Source organism: Triticum aestivum, chromosome 2A (assembly GCF_018294505.1).
Source record: "Triticum aestivum cultivar Chinese Spring chromosome 2A, IWGSC CS RefSeq v2.1, whole genome shotgun sequence".
Taxonomy (NCBI): Eukaryota; Viridiplantae; Streptophyta; class Magnoliopsida; order Poales; family Poaceae; genus Triticum; species Triticum aestivum.
In genome coordinates this window covers 709,848,659-709,871,858 of record NC_057797.1, presented here as the reverse complement: position 1 = coordinate 709,871,858, position 23,200 = coordinate 709,848,659, and positions in this window count along the sequence as shown.

The window sequence follows — 23,200 nt, the reverse complement described above, 5'->3', positions numbered from 1 at the left end:
AATTGGACAAGGAGGGGGGGCGGCGCCCCCCTTTCCTTTCTTCCCTCTCCTCCTCCCCCCAAGTCCTAATTCAACTAGGGAAAGGTGGGGAGTCCTACTCCCGGTAGGAGTAGGACTCCTCTGGCACGCCTCCTCCTAGGGCCGGCCGCACCCCGCCTTTGCTCCTTTATATACGGGGGCAGGGGGCACCTCTAGACACACAAGTTGATCCTCGTGATAGTTTTCTTAGCCGTGTGCGGTGCCCCCTTCCACCATACTCCTCGATAATATTGTAGCAGTGCTTAGGCGAAGCCCTGCGACGGTAGAACATCAAGATCGTCACCACGCCGTCGTGCTGACGGAACTCTTCCCCGACACTTTGCTGGATCGGAGTCCGGGGATCATCATCGAGCTGAACGTGTGCTAAAACTCGGAGGTGCCGTAGTTTCGGTGCTTGTTCGGCCAGGCCGTGAAGACGTACGACTACATCAACCGCGTTGTCATAACGCTTCCGCTATCGGTCTACGAGGGTACGTAGACAACACTCTCCCCTCTCGTTGCTATGCATCACCATGATCTTGCGTGTGCGTAGGAAAATTTTGAAATTACTACGTTTCCCAACACAAACCAACTCCATTTAACATGTTGCTAGTTGCATTAGCTCAAAACACAACATATTGACATGTCATGATCATGCATCATATTGTGCACTGTATTTGTCCCCTCTCGATAGACGTGCTTCCGACGATGAGTTCGATGACACCGATGAAGAGCTATATTATCTTCAGAAGTGCCAGGCAAGCAAAACCCCCTTGTTCATTCCGATACAATCCCACTCTCTTGCTCCTGCTCTCTTTTACTGCATTAGGAAAACTCTGTTTCAATGGTTACATGCTGCGGTAGCTAAACCCCTTTCCTCTGCATCACCTGTCATTGCCATAGTAAATAGATGAAACCCACTAGCATGAGTAGGAGTTGTTTGAGCCCTGATGTGCCTACTCATTCATGCTTGTTTGTCGTGCCTGCTATTGCTTAGGGTTGTGTCAGGTCTGATTCATCGGGGATGAATCGGAGGTGTGTGAACATGTCCTACTGTTGAGAGCTAAGGGTGTGAACACGATTTGGTAAAGGTATCGGTGAGAGGCCATGTAGGAGTACATGGTGGGTTGTCTCATTGAAGCCGTCCTTAGGAACTGAGTTCTGTGTTTGTGATCCATGAAACAGCTACTACCACACGTTGGGCCCTGAAATATGACCCTGCTCGACTTATTAACCGCCCTTGTCCTCTATCCAGGAGTTGCAACTAGTTTATGGTGTTTGTAGGATATGTGTTGGCGGCCGTGCGTAGCGCTGACCCTAGGGTGGGCTATGATGCGGTAGATACACCGTGGCCGGGTATGCCGGGCGCCCCTTTGGCGTCTCGGGACCTTGTACACATCGTTTGGGGCCGTTGAGGACACCTCGGCCGGATTTCCTTGCGGATGGTACCCGAATAGGCGATAAACCTGGAGTTGAGACTTGTGCGGTTAGTCAGGTCGTGGTCGACACCCATGTCGGCTTTTGCTTGAAGTCTGCCGAGCACATGTCGTGTGCAGACGCTAAGTGGTGGAAACATGTGTGAAGAAGTACACCCCTGCAGGGTTATAAAAGATCTATTCGAATAGCCGCGTCCACGGTAAAGGACTTCTGGGTTACCTATAACAGTTCATAGATAACTTGAAGTGGATACTCTAAAACTCGCAAGATAAGCATGAGTGCTATGGATGGCGTTCTCGTAGGTAGATGGGAGCGGATCCATAGTGGTGTATTGATATGGTGAATATGTGGACTCGTGTGCGCCACCTCAAAAGAGTTACTTGCAGTCGTAGTTTAAGATAGACACCGAGTCAAAGCTGGCTTGCTGCAGTTAAACTCCACCACCCCCTTGTTGATACCGATGCATATGTAGTTAGTTCTGATGTAAGTCTTGCTAGGTACATTTGTACTCACGTTTGCTCAATTTATGTTTTGCAGAGAGACGCCAGTCTCGCTAGTAATTCCGTGTGGACTTAGACGTTTAGCTTGATACCTCAGCTATGATCTTGTGTCCTCGGCAGGATCTGGTAGATAGTCAGGCTTCTCAGCCTTTTTCATTTGTAGATGTCTGTACTCAGACATGTTAAGCTTTCGCATGTGCTTGTTGCTTGTATGCTCTGTATGTTGGGTCATGAGACCCATGCTTGTAATACTTGGCTCCTCGGAGCCTAATGAATAAATACTTTGAGTCGTAGAGTTTTGTTGTGATGCCATGTTGTATTTGCACATATCGAGCATATTGTGTGTATGTTATTGAAATGCTTGGTATGTGTGGGATCCGAAAATCTAGTTGTTTATCCTTGGTGGCCTCTCATATGGGGAAATGTAGTCTGGTGTTTCCACTGAGCCTTGGTAGTATGCTACAGCCCGGTTTACTGAAGTCCTGCTATCCTGCTATAGCCCGAGTTCCCGGAGTCCTGTTAGCCCAGTTGCTACAGCCCGAATTTACACGCTGATGACCGACATGTTCGATGTTGTTTCATGTATGCCTGTCCTCGTAAGTTAGTGCCACTTTAGGTTCACGACTAGTCATGTCGGCCCGGGTTCTCTGTCATATGGATGCTAGCGACACTATCATATACGTGAGCCAAAAGGCGCAAACGGTCCCGGGCCAGGTAAGGTGGCACCCGTGGGAATACCGTGCGTGAGGCCGCAAAGTGATATGAAGTGTTACATGCTAGATCGGTGTGACTTAGGATCGGGGTCCTGACAGTTAAATACTTGTTTAATCATATTACTTGTCTTATAGAATGTTTGAACCCAACTTAGTGATAAAGAAAGAAAGAGTTGTTGATAGTGAAATCTTTTTGACAAGCATAAGAGAAATTTATCGGAGTTACTTTCTTGCGTAAGAAATCAATAAAACTTGTTGCAAAATATTTTGGTTAAGTTGTGAGTTATTTGAGCAAGTAGAGTAATTTGAGTTGTTGACGTTATGCTTGGTGTGTATAAGGATGACATCGGTCATTTTTATCACTATATGATGCATGTGTTGTTTTGCATTTCATGGCATGCTATGACACCGGTCCTTTTTAGTTGAAGGTTAAACCTGAATATAACTCAACTTGAATATACCGTTGACTGGGTCATGGTGCCGCTGAATCCAGTTTTTTTCCAGTGCAACCACATTTGCCTTTGTGGGAAGGCCTTGATTCGGTCCATTGACACGGCCTCTGGTCGGTGCCTCCATCTAGGGAAGGTTGTGTCGTGCTTGCCCTGGCCTGGTAACCAGACATAATCTTGTGTGCTCGTTGATGAGATTATGGTACCGAGTCCCCGAGTGGGAGTGTTTGGACCGCGACGGTGGTCGGGGAGTCTTTGGTAGACACGGGGCCACCTAGGACCAGCCCGTTGGGGATTTGGGTCGGAGTGGCCGGGAGAGTGCTATGGCAATGGAGGGGTTTTGACGGAATGTCGTTGGTCCACCCGAATGGGAGTGCGAGGCCATGGGTTCCGTGGTGTGGGTACGGTGTGCTACCTCTGCAGAGTGTGTAATCTATCGATAGCCGAGTCCACGGTTACGGACACCTCATAGTAGGTCCCACCATGAGTCAACATTTAATAAAAATTGCACACTAAGCTATGAACTTTGCATTGTTGATGGATGGCAGAAAGGCCATCGACGCATTTGGGACCAAATGATGGTCGTGGTTGTGATCGCCGTAAGGATCATGAGTTGTTCTTGAGAAAAACCACTTTGGTGGTGTGTTTGTAATCTAACCATTTTGGTGGTGTGTTTGTGATCTAGAGATGATCACGGTTGGTAAGCTGTCCCAAGGGACGTTCGAGCATGATCACATCATGTTGGCATATAGTGTTGCATTTTTAATAATTGGTTAAATATCATAATATTGTTTGTCATTATGATTATGCCTGTTGTGAGCTTGCAAGTACGTTCAATGTACTGACCTGGCGTGTCATGCCAGATTTCAGGAAAGTATATTTGGAGAGGAGCGATGTTCGAGTCTAGATCGTGTCCACATCGGTGTCCCTGTGATATGGCGTTTCCGCCACGACGTTATTCCGCTGCCACGTAGTTGTTCGGATCGAGGCCCCTTTATGTTCACTAAATAATGTACATATTGTTCAGTCACACTGAGTGTGCCGCTTGGCCTCGACAGCTGTTGTAATGTAACTCTGTTCTGCTAGCATCAATAAAGCGGTTGTTATTCTGTACCAAGATGTTGTGTGTTGCCAGAAGACATGGTCTCTGGGCTGGCAATGCATGGTAAACCGGTCGCTCTGAGCCGGGGCGCCACACCCGTTACGCCCTATTCGAATTAGGCCCAGTAGCGTCTTCTGGGCCATCCAATATGATTCCAGCCCATTTTCACTTCTGGCCCATGTATGGCCCATGACATCTTTCAGCCCATATGAGGCCCTATGTAACTCTTGGCCTATTAACGGCCCGTGGTGAAACTGGCCCGTAATGAACAGTGTATCACTTTATACCCATTAACGGCCCATGGTGAAACTGGCCCGTAAAGAATAGTGTATCACTTTATACCCATTAACGGCCCGTTATTCCGTTGGGCCGTTTCCAGCCCATGTTATCTTTCGGCCTTCTCAGAGCCCATTTATTCTTGGGCTATTTTCCAGCATTCGTTTACTTACGACCTGTTACTGTCATTTTCTGCTTGTGGGCCAAATTCAGCCTGTGGTTATAGTCGGCCCGTTTGTGGTCCGTTAATACGTTGGGCCGTTTTCATAGCATCATCAAATACGGCCTATTAACGATGGCCCGTTATGGTCAGCCCATGAACGGACGATTCCAACTGTAGCCCGTTTACATCTAGAATGCGGTCTGTTTGGCCCATGTTTGGCCAATCGATCATATGGCCCATAGAAGGCCCATTGTTTCTACGGCACGTAGAAGGCCCATTGTTTCTATGGCCCGTAGAAGGCCCACTGTTTCTACGGCCCGTAGAAGGCCCATTGTTTATACGGCCTGTATAAGGCCCATTGTTTCTATGGACCGTAGGAGGCCCAGTGTCACTACAGTAAATATTAGCCCATGGTTATTGTGGCCTAGTTTTAAAAAATAGGTTATTGCAGCCACTAGCAAACCGCAGAAAAAGAACTGCACTGACTACAAGCAAACAAATAAATAAGACAACAAGGAAATAAATAAGCAAGCAACTTACACTAGGCTATCACGGCTATTACACATATTACATCCACTGGGCATCAAAGTTCGCCACCAGTGCAAATATAGGGAACACAGCAGCATATAAACGCCGCAGCAAAACAAGTCCAGAACTGAAACCACTTCAGAAGAGCTCAAGAAACAATATCTTGGGTACCCATAATGCTGGCAAGATGCTTAGCAAGCTTATTAACTTTCTCTTGTTTGGCGCTTAAGTCCTCCAGCGCTTGCTGTTGCACCAGAAAGTATGCATCTGAATTCTGCAGGGACTTCCTCAGTCCTTCGGCTTCCTGTCACATAACATCTGATCGATGTCTTTCAACTTGAAGTTGAGACTCAAGAAGCCGAACTGATTCAGTCAACGAGTTCGAAGAGCTGGTGCCAGCAGTGGTAGCCAGTAACTCGAACACTACATCAAGATAGGACTTTGGGGTTGTCTCAGTGTCTTCAATATAGTTTTTATCAACTTTCTTGGAGACCAACAGGGATGTCTCACTATCTTGAACCTTATCTGCATTACTTCCTTTACCATTGCATAACAGGGTACTCTTCTCCAATATTTTATCTGTGTTCTAAAAGAGAAACAAACAAACACATCTCAGGTTTACAATGTAGTATATGAAACTCATTTTGGTAAACCAGTTCAGTAGTAAGGTGGATAGGATAACAACATGAAACAAACATATATCTATGTAGTATGGTCACTGTATGGTCTATATCATTCTAGTTTATGTTTCAACTCAAGATAGATATAGTTCGAATCATATCTATTTAAGACAAAGCAGCATAGACAGAATATAAGTGTGGGAAACTACACAACAATAACAACACTTGTAATGTGCATGGCATGAGAACATAACTGTTTATTCAATTGAAACTGAAATCAACATAGAGCAAGTTACAACAGCAAACTGCCAAACACGTTGAAGAAATAGGTTTAAAACATACCTATTGCGCCATTGGAGTTTCAATTGCATCCTTCAAATTTGAAATTAGTTGGTATCAGTATATACAGTGATGCAAGAGCAAAGTAGTATGAACCATAGCTACGGAACCTGACCTGAGAACAATTCTTCTTCTGCTTTAAGCGTTGACTTCGGGTTCGGAGTGGTGGTCCTCGTGATTTGGGCACTGCAGTTGCCTTACTAACTGCTCGTGTTTGGGTGATCTGTGGTGGAGACAGTGCTGTGTCAACGGGAACTGGGTGTCTATCTGCTGCGGTTGGGGTTAGGAGCGGTGTAGTTGGTTCTCTGTCCAACTGGGTAGGGGTACAATCTACATGAGTGTGGGTTATGTGTGGTGGGGCTGGTTCTTGGGCAAGTACAACCGTGGTTCTATCTGCATCGACAGGTAGCACGATCTTTTCTAAAGACCGTGTTTTTACTCCCACAGATACTTCCATCACTCCCTCCAATTGAAATGGCTGATAAATAAGAAAAGTAATTGAATGTATAGACATTGTAAGATAGAAGGTGCAATGGATAGTAGGGAAGAAAACAGGGCATGAAATAATTCACACTTATGTTGTCTAAGCAAACAAAATAGCAGGACATAATTTCACATATATGATGGCTAATTAAATAGGATAGCATGACACAATTTCACATGTATGATGGCTAACTAAACAGGATAGAATGACATACTTCAAAATATGATGACTATGTAAACAGGATGACATGATATAACTATACGATGTGTCTATTAAAGTGGTTGGCATGCCATAAATCACAAACATGTCGTCGATGGAAACATGATGGCATGATATAATTCACGGATAGAATGACATAATTTAAAATATGATGACTATGTAAACAGGATGAGATGATATAACTATATTATGACTTTAGAAAATGGGTTGGCATGCCATAATTCAGATACATGCTGTCTATGTAAACATCATGGCATGACATAATTCAAATATATGATTTATATACTAAGGAAGTGAGCAGAGGGCAATCGCATATATGATGTGTCAACTAAGGAGATGGCATTCAATATTGTGTATATGATGTAAAAACTAAGCATTGCAATACAACATATGCATTATATGAGTAATATAACCCTGCCAAGTTTGAGCATACACCTCAAGGGATAATAGGACTGGTCATTTGCCTCTAAATCCTCCTCTGAAGAGCTATCTGTAACCAGCAAGATATCTGCTTCAGCAGGTAGCATTGTCTGCTCTGAAGACCTTGTTTTCACTCCAGATTTCTCCATCACCAATTCAAATGGCTGATGCACAGGAAGAGCAGTTGAATATACAAACATTGTCGACAAAAGCAATGAGAAATACAAAAAAAGGACGACATGATATAATTCACATATATGACGCTTGCCTAAACAGCATGGCATTGCATAATTCACATACATAATGCCTTGCAACAAGATAACATTGCATAATTCACATATATAATGTCTTGCAACAAGATGGCATTGCATAATTCACATATATGGTAATTAGACACTAAACAGGTGGCATTCACACAAAGCATGTCTAAACTAAGCAAATGACATAGCAATGCAAGATACCATACGCACGATATGAGCAACATAACCCTGCCAAGTTAGGGCATGCACCTCGGGGGGGGGGGGATATGACTGGTCATCTGTCTCTGAATCCTCCTCTGAGGAGCTATCGGTAACCAGCAAGACATGCGCTTCGTCAGATAGCATTGTCTGCTCTGAAGACCTTGTTTCCACTCCAGATTTTTCCATGACCGTGCCGAATGGCTGATGCACAGGAAGAGTAATTGAATGTACTAAAATTGTTGACAAATTTAACACGTAATAAAAAATGATGGCATGATATAATTCACATATAAGATGACTGGCTAACCAGGGTGGCATTGCAAAATTCACATATATGATGCCTGGCTAGACAAGATGGCATTGCATGATTCACATATACGATAAAGAAACTAAACAGATGGCATTGACACAAAGCATGTCTAAACTAAGAAGATGACATCTTTAATGTATACAGTAAGCAATGCAAGGCACCATATGCATGATATTACGAACATCAGCATGCCAAGTTAGAGCGAAGACCTCATGGGGTAAATAGGAGTGGTCTTCTCCTTCTGAATCCCCCTCAGAACAGTTATCTTCCTCTTGATTACGATCCGAAATGGGTGGAGGGGGGCTGCCTTTGCGCCCACCATGGAACGACGTCTGCATGAAATTTTATTGCCACGCAAGGCTCGTCTCTTTTTCTCTACATGATCAGTTCCATTGTGTACAATAACTGGCATGCATAGGAATAAACATAGTGAGATTATGTAAGGAGTGCATGCACAAATCCAGAGTGATGGTAGCAAACTGTGGATAGACCCAAAACCAATGATAGCAGGCAGATAATAGCTTTAGTTAAAAAATACAGATAATGGCTCCTTTAATGTTTGTTTGCACCCAACATGAAACTCATAGTAGACACCGGAGATTAACCAGATAGTAGACAGATAGTACTGATTGCTGCCCCAATATGTACCCCACAACCATTTAAAAACTCAAGTTTCAGCATTAGTTTGGACCTGACTCGGAGTCTAATAGGTGAACACGACGATAATGTAGCATGTCATCATATTAAGCGACGCATAACGTAAGCAGACACGGAAGAGTGCGACCTCTCTTGCGGACCCGTGTAGTCCTCAAGGTCATCTGCTCAGTTGATGATGGTAATGCAGTTGCCGTGGCTGCCGGCGGCGGGGAAGAAGATCTGAGGCGGCGAAAGACAGTCTGGAGAGCGGATCCCTGCTGTGGTGAACCCTTCCGTCGTTGGAGCAGCTGAGCTGGGGTGGAACACAGCGCCGCAGGAGCAGGACAAACCACACAAGGTTTTCTTTGACACATATCTGTAACAGAAGTAATTGAGTAAGGGCTTGTTTGAATTTGAGGATTCTAACAATGCAGGGATAGGAAATAGACAGGAATAGGATAGTAATGCACGTGCAAAACAGAGAATTTAAAAACACAGGATTTCTGCCAATCTGGGTGTTTGATTCACAACAATTGGAAGATCACAGGATGCAAAAAAGCATGGTGAGATTAAGTCAAACCACAAGAAAATGTACGGTTATAATGCTATTATGCTACTATCTCTTAGTCTTGTGCTTGATGAATAGGAATATGAAAAGGAGGAGAAGTGGAAATTAGAATTCCTACGGTTTTTCTCTCAAGGAGACACTAAAGGAACAAATCCTACAGTTTTCCTTTGTTCCATTCCTTTGCACCAAATTCATGAAAAGTAGTACCATAGGAAACTTTCCAATTCCGATGTTTTTCATTCACTTTTCCTTTCAAGCACTGGCGATTCTAGTAGGCAGGCTTGAGCAGGAAAATCCTACACTAAAAAAATGTTTTGTGCTACTTCTATTACTTTGGACCCAGGCCACTGCCATACTAGCTCAACTCCCAGGCCCATCGACAAATGCACAGCTCAAACGCGCAGAGATAAATAATGATGGCGTTCAAGAGAGTCCATCACGGATAGCTAAGTTGCCTGGTACCTCACTGCTTGTCATATAGTAGGATAAAATAATCGTATTTCCCGTTCCTACGAGTGCTCAGTGGACAATATATATATAACATGTAGAGTAAAAAGAGATGCAACAAGTGTACAACCTCTTTGGCGAAGCCATGTCGATCTCAGCGTGATTGGGTTGGCCAGTGAGGATGCTCCGACTGACTTGGCTGTCGGAGGAGGGGAAGAAGATCTTAGGCGTCTGGAGATGGAGCCCGAGGTACTGCTCCGCTGTGATGGAGGGTTTCATCGTTGGAGCAGCTCCGGTGAGTTGTACGACGCCGAGGCTGAAGCAGGACAAGAGAGACAACGAACAACGTTAACCTGAGTGGAATTCTAATAGCATCTCCAATACATGACGTAAAATACATAACCACAAAGTGCTAGATGTAAAATACATCAGCCGCTCATCTCTGAACTTAACTGTCGAAACTGAATTTAACTGTCGAAACTGAACTTAACTGTCGAAACTGAACTTAACTGTCGAAACTGAATTTTGCTGTCGAAACTGAATTTTGCTGTCGAAACTGAACGCACTAGCAAGGTGAGGCTACACGTCGGTCGACTGACTTTTTCATCTCTGGTCAGTCGATTTTGCAGCCGTTGGATACGAAATCAAGGGCCTGCGGTTCATCTTCAACCTCCACCCCCCTGAGCCGCCAGCCACCACCGGCCAAACAGCAGCCCCCCGCCGCCCGCGGCCGGTGGTGCGCCGCCCCGCCCGCCCCGAAAACACTCCCCACCGCCGGTCCGCCGCCGCCCCGGCCATCCCTCTAGGCCCCCCCGTGCCGAGCTTTTTCTCCGGCGATCCCCACGCCACCGCCCGCCAACCCCGCCACCGCCGGCGACCACCGCCCCCATCCTGAACCCTAAGATAGATAGTGGGGTACCTCTCCGGCGAGCCCCCCTCCCCGCTGCGGCTGGTTCTTCCTTCACCCCGGCGAGCCCCCCCCACCCCCTGAAAATCGACTGACCCAAAAGTCGATTCAGTCAACTGAAGTGTAGCTAAATCGGAGCAGCATCGCAAGCAAGAGCAAGAGCGAGAGCAGCAGCGCGAGCAAGAGCAATAGCAAGAGCAGACCAGGCAGGGGACCGAGAGCAAGAGCAGAGCAGCAGCTGCGAGCGAGAGCTAAAGCAGCAGCAGCTCCTACTGATGTGGACGTCGCCGCCGAGGGAGCGACGCCGTGGAGGAAGTGGCCGGCGACGCCGCCGTGGATGGAGCCGCGCCGTGTCGGCTCGGGACCGAGCGCCGGCAGCACCGTGAGATCGAATCAAGAAGAAAATGCGGCGATTAGTGTACAACCTCTTTGGTGGCGCCGATTAGGCCGCAGCTTCATCCGAGGAAACGGTGATGATGATGCTCTTCCGGTGGTGCAGGTGAAGACGGCGGTGTGGGAATGGAGGTGGCGCGAAAGACGAGGGGAACGTCGGGGCAGCTCCTTGGAGGTGGAGGACGGGGTGGCTGAACCGGCGGGACGATGAGATCGACGACGGATCCTCATCCGGTACGGTGGATGAGGGACGTCGAGGTGTTGCTGTGGACGACGTCGTCGGGGAAGAGGCTCCGGCTGGGTGGCGGACGGAGCAGGGTGTGGGGTTTCGTCGCGGGTTTTCGCGGCCTCGGTGTACGAATGGGTGGGCGGATGGGATGGCAGTGGGGAACCATGGCTTAGAGACGCGCTTGTCCGAAATGTGGGGTAAGTTACGAAAGTACCCCCACCGATTTGAGGCGGTTCTTTCGGTTCAGGGGTACCACGGGCATTTCGCGTGTCGGGATTTCACAGGAGGTGGGAGTTTTCGCGCGCGTTGTAATTTCGGAATAGCAAGGCGCGGGTTGAGATGGAGGGAGTTGTCGGAGCACAACGAGACAAAGATATATCTTAAATATTTCGGGCTAACAAGGCGCGGGTTGAAGAGGCGGGAGTTTCGCAGCACGATAGACAGAGACGCTAGCTTGAATTTTCGGCATAACAAGGCGCGGCTTGAAATTTCGGAAGAACAAGCTTAACGTGTACCCAAAAAAAGACAATTTGCACCTCAACACGCACAACACACACACAAACACCATTTAGACTAGAGTAAGGTACACGTGCATTGCACGCATGAGATTTGGCAACCAAATTATGAATAAATACCACATTATAGCATGCAAGCTTTGAGTCATATATGCATGATGTAGATGTTCGTTTAATTCTTATAGTTCATTTCATTCAAAATCATCTAGTTTTTATAAGAAAGCTAATCTATTTTAAGATTCATGGAATTGTGCGTCGTAAGACATAAAGTAAAAACAAATAATGGCAAATCATGTAGAAAAACATTTGGGCAATTCTGATACGGAAGATTCTAGAACAAATAAGAAGTGCTTGTGTTTTGATGTTTGTGCATTATGCTTAAGTTCAACCATGGAGTCTTCTAGATTATACATGTGGCGAAATCTGGTGGAATCTAGATGATATCCAACGGCCAGTAGTGCTCAAATTTGCCATCTTTGGACCATCGGATTCGCCTCATCCAACGACCATCTTTCAAAGTTAAAGTTACCCGCACACAATATAAAAAAATATAAAATATAATATATATAGGGGTATAGATATAGATATGTGATGCGAAAGCCGCCCATCATCTCCAATTAGAATAGTGTGTCCATGCACGGATGCGACGTGGCCAAATGATGTCTGCCATCGGTATCTCAAATTCAAATCAGTCTGACCTTGTTCAATGTGTATACATTACAACATGCTCGTTTCCAAACCACACCGCGCAGATCTCCGTTATATTCATGCATGCATGGGTTTCAAACATCAGGATCTCTTATTCAAATATTTGAATTCAACTTTACATTGATTATGACCTCACCTATTCTTTTACACCCACACAGTAGTCTTCTCTTTATAATTGTACCACTAACTTTCTCTCGTGCATGCATGCACACACACTACCAGTCGGCATTATCCATCGCACGCATGCAATCTTTTTCTTCAGGTCGGTCTCCCATGAAGGCACACACCCACACACATCCCCCTCTCCATCATATCGGGCATTCTTTATCTCTCACGCGTGCATGCGCAACGATCGATGTTCCTCTATGTATGTGTGTATATAGCTAGGTCTTTCATAGTTTTCCACACAAACCGATCAATCGATATATCCAGTGAGGTCTCACCCTCTTTCCCACGTCCACATCGATCAATCTATACCTCTCTATATAGGATTAACATATATAGCTAATACACCCACATTAATTATATATCCAACGTCCCCCTCTCATCATCCATGCCTTCCGCTTCATCTCTCAGACGCGTGCACAATGGCGAAGACAGGGGCAGTAAGGGCCCTGCCCCCTCCCCCCTAACATCACTATATATCGAGGCTAATATGAATGTGATCATTAGACAATTGCTGCTAAAAATGGTTTAAGTTCATGAATTGACCCTCCTCGTAAAGGATTAGCAATGCTTGGCCCCCTAGCTCATTTATTTTTCATGGCTCCGCCACTGCACGCAACAGCGCACGTGTTCGCCCCCTCTCTCTAAATATCGATCTCGCGCTTGTGCATTCCTTCATAGTCTCCCTCCACTCGGCCCCTTGCACCATCTTCTAGCCCCCACCGGATTTTGCCACATGTACAATCTGGCAGACTCCATGGTTGAACTTAAGCATAATGCACAAACCTCAAAACAACAGTGGTTCTCTTTTGTTCTAGAATCTTCCTTATCATAACTGCCCAAACTTTTTTTCTAGTTGAATTGCCATTATTTGTTTTTACTTTATGCTTTACAGCGCACAATTCCATGAATCATAAAATAGATTAAGGGCTTCTTTGATTCAAAGGATTCTCAAAGGAATTTTGGAGGATTCTAATCATTAGGAATTTTTCCTATCTTGGTTGTTTGATTCGTAGGATTGTAAACCATAGGAATTTTTCCATATGATTCATCTGCACTAGATTTCATAGGAAACATCCCATCCACTCAAACCTCTTTGAAAGAATTCTGTGTTTTTTCTATGCACAATCAAACACTCGTACAATCCTGTAGGATTCAAGACGACATTCCTATTCCTGTGTTCTTAGATTTTTTATAAAAACTAATTGATTTTGAATGAGATGAACGATAAGAATTAAACGAAGGGCTACATCAGGCATATATGACTCAGAGCTTACATGCTATAGTGTGGTATTTATTCATAATTTGGTTGCAAAATCTGATGCGTGCAATGCACGTGTACCTTACTAGTACTTTGAGTATGTGCAAAACACGTAAATTAGAATACCAATGGCACGCCACAAAGTGTCTCTCTTACAGTTCATGAAGCCACGTGGCACATGTGGAGGCGTTGTCGCGACCTCCTTGTGTGGATTGATCACAGTGACGTGCTGCTGGTTCCAGAAGAATGTACTTGTCCTCCTTGAGCCATACTGGCGGTACATGCACGAAGCGAAGATGTGCACGCACGCCACTCACACACTCATTCCCTCGCACGCAAACGCGGGTACATGGGCGGACGCAATTTTGTACCAAGATCCACCCCATGTGATAATTTGATGCGTGTAAAGTCGTTCACTTCATTGATGGTCAAGTAATACAGCGCATGCAAATTGAGTGGACGTGAGGGCAGAAGAAAGACATTATTACTCCACTGCGCGCATGCGATTAGTTAAATCATGGGTTGTGATGGCCCACAAGTATAGGGGATCTATCGTAGTCCTTTCGATAAGTAAGAGTGTCGAACCCAACGAGGAGCCGAAGGAAATGATAAGCGGTTTTCAGCAAGGTATTCTCTGCAAGTACTGAAATAAGTGGTAACAGATAGTTTTGTGATAGGATAAATTGTAACGAGCAACAAGTAACAAAAGTAAATAAAGTGCAGCAATATGGCCCAATCCTTTTGTAGCAAAGGACAAGCCGGAACAAACTCTTATAATAGGAAAAGCGCTCCCGAGGACACATGGGAATATCGTCAAGCTAGTTTTCATCACGTTCATATGATTCGCGTTCGATACTTTGATAATTTGATATGTGGGTGGACCGGTGCTTGGGTGCTGTTCTTACTTGAACAAGCATCCCACTTATGATTAACCTCTATTGCAACCATCCACAACTACAAAAAAAGTATTAAGGTAAACCTAACCATAGCATGAAACACGTGGATCCAAATCAGCCCTTTACGAAGCAACGCATAAACTAGGGTTTAAGCTTCTGTCACTCTAGCAACCCATCATCTACTTATTACTTCCCAATGCCTTCCTCTAGGCCCAAATAATGGTGAAGTGTTATGTAGTCGACGTTCACATAACACCACTAGAGGCTAGACAACATACATCTTATCAAAATATCAAACGAATACCAAATTCACATGACTACTCATAGCAAGACTTCTCCCTTGTCCTCAGGAACGAACGTAATTACTCACAAAGCATATTCATGTTCATAATCAGAGGGGTAATAATATGCATATAGGATCTGAACATATGATCTTCCACCAAATAAACCAACTAGCATCAACTACAAGAAGTAATCAACACTACTAGCAACCTACTAGCACCAATCCCGGACTTTGAGACAAGAATTGGATACAAGAGATGAACTAGGGTTTGGAGATGAGATGGTGCTGGTGAAGATGTTGATGGAGATTGCCCTCTCCTGATGAGAGGAGCTGTCGGTGTCAAAACCGGCGGATCTCGGGTAGGGGGTCCCGAACTGTGTGTCTAGGCTGGATGGTAATAGGAGGCAAGGAACACGATGTTTTACCCAGGTTCGGGCCCTCTTGATGGAGGTAAAACCCTACGTCCTGCTTGATTAATATTGATGATATGGGTAGTACAAGAGTAGATCTACCACGAGATCAAGGAGGCTAAACCCTAAAAGCTAGCCTATGGTATGATTGTTGTATATGAAGTTGTCCTACGGACTAAAACCCTCCGGTTTATATAGACACCGAAGAGGGTTAGGGTTACACAAAGTCGGTTACAATGGTAGGAGATCTTGAATATCCGCATCGCCAAGCTTGCCTTCCATGCCAAGGAAAGTCCCATCCGGACACGGGACAAAGTCTTCAATCTTGTATCTTCATAGTCCTGGAGTCCGGCTGAAGGTATAGTCCGGCTACCCGAACACCCCCTAATCCAGGACTCCCTCAGTAGCCCCTGAACCAGGCTTCAATGACGACGAGTCCGGCGTGTAGATTGTCTTCGGCATTGCAAGGCGGGTTCCTCCTCCAAATTCTTCATAAAAGTTTGTAAACACCAAGAGTAGTGTCCGGCTCTGCAAAATAAGTTTCCATGTATTGCCACAGAGAGAATAATATTAACACAAATCTAATCTGCTGACGTATTCCGAAGCGCGACATCACACTACGGCCAAGCCTTTATTCGAATCGTTTTCACTTTTCCACCTCAGCATGTTTTGCGAGGCGGTTTCCTTGGCACGTCTTGTCAAAGAAGAGATCGTGTCCCCTTTATTTACGGGATTCTCATCAATACGTACGTGGGTAACCCAATCATGCCCGTTAGCATGTCTTCTCGATTAAAGGCGAGTCCCAAACGGCCATGGGGAGGGCTCCTAGTATTCAACCTCTTATAAAGAGACCAAGGCCTTACTCCTTTTCTCCAATCTCAAAACAAGTTCGCCCGTCGCCTCGAGTTCCAACACCCTATGCTCCAGATTCCAGGCGCTTCGGACCTTCGACAATGTCCGGTCCCGACCTTCAAGGCCGATGGATGCCGTCCTCCGTCACGGAGGAGGACGTGCTAAAGTTGAGGGAGGCTAAGTTCTTGACCGCCAAAATTTTGCATAGGTTGCCTGCTCAAAGGCAGGCTATTCCCAGTCCCCAGCCCGGTGAGAGCGTAGTGTTCATGTCTCACTTCCTTCAGGGGTTAGGCTTCCTGATGGATCCCTTCGTGAGGGGGATGATGTTCTATTATGGGCTGGAATTTCATGATTTAGCTCCGGAGTCCATCCTCCACATTTCCTCATTCATCGTTGTGTGCGAAGCGTTCCTCCGTGTTACTCCTCACTTCGAATTATGGCTCAAGACTTTTGGAGTGGAGCCAAAGATGATCGAGGGACGGCACGCAGAGTGCGGAGGCGCTGTCATAAGTAAGGATGCTGATGCTCCATGGCCCGAGGGCTCCTTTCAAGAGGAGCTCGGCTTGTGGCAACGAGAGTGGTTCTATATCACCGCTCCCAGGAGCGCCAAGTGGGTGGCGCCTCCTGCCTTTCGCTCGGGTCCCCCACCACGGCTAGCGTCATGGGTCAACAAAGGATTAGATTGGGGGTTATCCAAATACGTGCCCTTGTTGCAGGGCCGCATTAGGGATCTCTTAGAAAGAGACCTCAACCTGGTCAAGGTGACGCAGGTCATGCTGATTCGCCGAACACTGCCCGGCAAACGTCGCTCCCTTCGTTTGTGGGAGTTTAATCCGGAGGGACCATGAGCTCTCCAGCATTTTATGGGTGCAACGCCCGTGGAGATGTATAAAATGTTCCTCGGATCATAAGCAATGTGTCCGGATTTGACCGAGGACGCAGGTTTAAGCTGCAATCGCTCGGATACTCAAGTAAGTAACCTTGTGCCCGGACTCGCTATCCGTAAAATTGTCATAAATTCGCCCCTAAAAGAGCTGTCCTTTTAAACAGGAGTGGATAGCGAAGGCAAAGCTGATCAGGTGTCCGGCTCCCCTTCCTGAGACCAGGCCGGATCCCGTGCTAGTCAGGATGTTGAAGATCGTGCCTTTGGAGGGAAGTGAGGGGGAGGACAAGGAAACTATGGCCTCCTCGAAGGAGGCTGCTCCGAAGGGAAGAACCGACAATTCCTCTCCTAAGGGGAAGAAGAGGGCCGTCTCTGACGACCCGGAGACCATGGCCTCAAAGCGGGGGGAAAAGTCCTCGTCAGAGGGTCCGACACCGGGGAGATCCTCGGCCGAACTACGCCCAAAAAGGGATCAGCCCTCCAGCGAGCCGTAAGTAGAAAAAGATTTTCCTTTAGAGGGATGAGAGAAATCCTTGCTTTTTATCTGAGAAGATTAACCGAAATTTTACTTTGTAGCTCGGACCTCAGCCCTTATCAGCAGAGTTCGTCTTCGGGGGATCTTCTTTCGGAGATGATGGAGAGTGGAACGCCTCCCCCTGCCGTATCGTCTGGCGAGGCGGGCGACCCTGAGGTGTCGTCGCGGAGGGTTTCTCCGAATCCGGCAGGGGTGGAAGGTAGCCATATGTCCCCCCAAGGTTCTCTGCGCCCGGCCTTCGATGGAGGTCATAGGACGAGTCCGGCACCGTCCGATGTGCGGTCGGAGGAGCTGATGATTCTGCTGGGGTGAGCTTCTATCTCAGAGGAGCACCGTGCATTGATGGGTATGGTGATTGGAAGGATTTCGTCCGCGGAAAGCGGATTGCATGAGGCCGTCAGAAGTTTGCTGACGGGTTTTGAGGTACGTTTGATAATGTACTTCTTTGTCAGTTGCGCATAAACAAGATGCACCCTATGTAGATAGTAGCCCCTGAGACTCTGTGCGTTGTCAAAATTGATGGCGTGCAGAGGATCATAATCCCAGGTCTAAAATGTTGCCTTTGTATACAGGTGGCGAAGTGTCCGGAATCGAGCCGAACTGATGATTTTTCCGAACTAAAGCGGCAACTTGACGTGGCAGATGCTGACATCGCGCTCGTCAACGAGAGGCTTGATGAGGCTCAAGGTATGCAATTCCTCGGGCGACATCTGGTAATAGGAGCTTTATGCCAGTATCTTACAATGTGTGTGCTTGACGCAGATGGTGCGGCCGCCGTGGAGAGTCTTCGGGCGGAACTTGCCCGAGCTAAGGAACAAGCCAGGAAAAGTGATGCAGTAGGCCCTTGAAGAGATGAGAGCCGAACAGGCTGCTCACTGCCGAAGCAAGTGTTGGGGAATGTAGTAATTTCAAAAAATTTCCAACGCACACGCAAGATCATGGTGATGCATAGCAACGAGAGGGGAGAGTGTTGTCTACGTACCCTCATAGACCGAAGCAGAAGCGTTGACGCAACATAGAGGAAGTAGTCTTACATCTTCCTGGTCCAACCGATCCAAGCACCGTTACTCCGGCACCTCCGAGTTCTTAGCACACGTTCAGCTTGATGACGCTCCCCGGGCTCCGATCTAGCAAAGCTTCGGGGAGGAGTTCCATCAGCACGACAGCGTGGTGACGATCTTGATGTTCAACCATCGCAGGGCTTCGCCTAAGCACCGCTACAATATGACCGAGGTGGAATATGGTGGAGGGGGCACCGCCCACGACTAAGGAACGATCTCGAAGATCAACTTGTGTGTCTATGGGGTGCCCCCTGCCCCCGTATATAAAGGAGTGGAGGAGGGGAGGGCCGGCCCTCTCTATGGCGTGCCCTAGGGGAGTCCTACTCCCACCGGGAGTAGGATTCCCCCTTTCCTAGTCCAACTAGGAGTCCTTTCCAAGTATTAGGAGTAGGAGACAAGGAAGGGGAAGGGAGAAGGGAAGGAATGAGGGGGCGCAGCCCCTCCCTCTAGTCCAATTCGTACTAGGCCTTGGGGGGGGGGGGCGCGGCCTGCCCTAGGCAGCCCCTCTCTCTTTCCCGTATGGCCCAATAAGGCCCAATACTTCTCCCGGCGAATTCCCGTAACTCTCCAGTACTCCAAAAAATACCTGAATCACTTGGAACCTTTTCGAAGTCCGAATATAGTCGTCCAATATATCGATCTTTACGTCTCGACCATTTCGAGACTCCTCATCATGTCCCCGATCTCATCCGGGACTCCGAACTCCTTCGGTACATCAAAACTCATAAACTCATAATATAACTATCATCAAAACCTTAAGCGTGCGGACCCTACGGTTCGAGAACATTGTAGACATGACCAAGACACGTCTCCGGTCAATAACCAATAGCGGGACCTGGATGCCCATATTGGCTCCTACATATTCTACGAAGATCTTTATCGGTCAGACCGCATAACAACTTACGTTGTTTCCTTTGTCATCGGTATGTTACTTGCCCGAGATTCGATCGTCGGTATCCAATACCTAGTTCAATCTCGTTACTGGCAAGTCTCTTTACTCATTCCGTAATACATCATCCTGCAACTAACTCATTAGTTGCAATGCTTGCAAGGCTTAAGTGATGTGCATTACCGAGAGGGCCCAGAGATACCTCTCCGACATTCGGAGTGACAAATCCTAATCTCGAAATATGCCAACCCAATATGTACCTTTGGAGACACCTGTAGAGCTCCTTTATAATCACCCAGTTACGTTGTGACGTTTGGTAGAACACAAAGTGTTCCTCCAGCAAACAGGAGTTGCATAATCTCATAGTCATAGGAACATGTATAAGTCATGAAGAAAGCAATAGCAACACACTAAACGATCGGGTGCTAAGCTAATGGAATGGGTCATGTCAATCAGATCATTCAACTAATGATGTGATCCCGTTAATCAAATAACAACTCTTTGTCCATGGTTAGGAAACATAACCATCTTTGATTAACGAGCTAGTCAAGTAGAGGCATACTAGTGACACTCTGTTTGTCTATGTATTCACACATGTATTATGTTTCCGGTTAATACAATTCTAGCATGAATAATAAACATTCATCATGATATAAGGAAATAAATAATAACTTTATTATTGCCTCTAGGGCATATTTCCTTTAGTCTCCCACTTGCACTAGAGTCAATAATCTAGATCACATCGCCATGTGATTTAACATCAATAGTTCACATCTTTATGTGATTGGTTCACATCTCCATGTGACTAACACCCAAAGGGTTTACTAGATTCAATAATCTAGTTCACATCGCTATGTGATTAAGACCCAAAAAGTGATCATGTTTTGCTTGTGAGAGAAGTTTAGTCAATGGGTCTGCCATATTCAGATCCGCATGTATTTTGCAAATTTCTATGTCAACAATGCTCTGCATGGAGCTACTCTAGCTAATTGCTCCCACTTTCAATATGTATCCAGATTGAGACTTAGAGTCATCTGGATCAGTGTCAAAACTTGCATCGACGTAACCCTTTACGACGAACCTTTTGTCACCTCCGTAATCGAGAAACATATCCTTATTCCAGTAAGGATAATTTTGACCGCTGTCCATTGATCTACTCCTAGATCACTATTGTACTCCCTCTCTTAACACAGTGTATGGTATACAATAGATCTGGTACACAGCATGGCATACTTTATAGAACCTATGACTGAGGCATAGGGAATGACTTTCATTCTCTTTCTATCTTCTGCCGTGGTCGGGCTTTGAGTCTTACTCAACTTCACACCTTGTAACACAGGCAAGAAACTTTTTCTTTGACTGTTCCATTTTGAACTACTTCAAAATCTTGTCAAGGTATGTACTCATTGAAAAAACTTATCAAGTGTCTTGATCTCTCTCTATAGATCTTGATACTCAATATGTAAGCAGCTTCACCGAGGTCTTTCTTTGAAAAACTCCTTTCAAACACTCCTTTATGCTTTGCAGAATAATTCTACATTATTTCCGATCAACAATATGTCATTCACATATACTTATCAGAAATGGTGTAGTGCTCCCACTCACTTTCTTGTAAATACAGGCTTCACCGCAAGTCTGTATAAAACTATATGCTTTGATCAACTTATCAAAGCGTATATTCCAACTCTGAGATGCTTGCACCAGTCCATAAATGGATCACTGGATCTTGCATATTTTGTTAGCACCTTTAGGATTGACAAAACCATCTTGTTGCATCACATACAACTCTTCTTTAATAAATCCATTAAGGAATGCAGTTTTGTTTATCCATTTGCCAGATTTCATAAAATGCGGCAATTGCTAACATGATTCGGACAGACTTAAGCATAGATACGAGTGAGAAACTCTCATCGTAGTCAACACCTTGAACTTGTCGAAAACCTTTTGCGACAATTCTAGCTTTGTAGATAGTAACACTACTATCCGTGTCCGTCTTCCTCTTGAAGATCCATTTATTATCAATGGCTTGCCGATCCTCGGGCAAGTCCACCAAAGTCCACACTTTGTTCTCATACATGGATCCTATCTCAGATTTCATGGCCTCAAGCCATTTATCGGAATCTGGGCTCATCATCGCTTCCTCATAGTTTGTAGGTTCGTCATGGTCAAGTAACATGACCTCCAGAATAGTATTATCGTACCACTCTGGTGCGGATCTCACTCTGGTTTACCTACGAGATTCGGTAGTAACTTGATCTGAAGTTACATGATCATCATCATTAGCTTCCTCACTAATTGGTGTAGTAGTCACAGGAACAGATTTCTGTGATGAACTATTTTCCAATAAGGGAGAAGGTACAATTACCTTATCAAGTTTTCTACTTTCCTCCCACTCACTTCTATCGAGAGAAACTCCTTCTCTAGAAAGGATCCATTCTTAGCAACGAATGTCTTGCCTTCGGATCTGTGATAGAAGGTGTACCCAACTGTCTCCTTTTGGGTATCCTATGAAGACATATTTCTCCGATTTGAGTTTGAGATTATCGAGATGAAAAATTTTCACATAAGCATCGCAACTCCAAACTTTAAGAAACGACAGCTTAGGTTTCTTGCCAAACCATAGTTCACACTGTGTTGTCTCAACGGATTTAGATGGTGCCCTATTTAACGTGAATGCAGCTGTCTCTAATGCATAACCCCAAAACGATAGTGGTAGATCGGTAAGAGACATCATAGATCGCACTATATCTAATAAAGTACGGTTATGACGTTCGGACACACCATTACACTATGGTGTTCCAGGTGGCGTGAGTAGTGAAACTATTTCACATTGTTTTAACTGAAGGCCAAACTCGTAACTCAAATATTTTACCTCTGCGATCATATCGTAGAAACTTTTATTTTCTTGTCACGATGATTTTCCACTTCACTCTGAAATTCTTTGCACTGTTCAAATGTTTCAGACTTATGTTTCATCAAGTAGATATCCCCATATCTTCTCAAATCATCTGTGAAGGTCAGAAAATAATGATACCTGCTGCAAGCCTTAATATTCATCAGACCACATACATCAGTATGTATGATTTCCAACAAATCTGTTGCTTGCTTCATTGTTCCGGAGAACGGTGTTTTAGTCATCTTGCCCATAAGGCATGGTTCGCAAGCATCAAGTGATTCATAATCAAGTGATTCCAAAAGCCCATCAGCATGGAGTTTCTTCATGCGCTTTACACCAATATGACTTAAACGGCAGTGCCACAAATAAGTTGCACTATCATTATTAACTTTGCATCTTTTGGTTTCAATATTATGAATATGTGTATCACTATGATCGAGATCCAACGAACTTGTTTCATTGGGTGTATGACCATCGAAGGTTTTATTCATGTAAACAGAACAACAATTATTCTCTGACTTTAATGAATAACTGTATTGCAATAAACATGATCAAATCATATTCATGCTCAATGAAAAAACCAAATAACATTTATTTAGGTTCAACACTAATCCCAAAAATATAGGG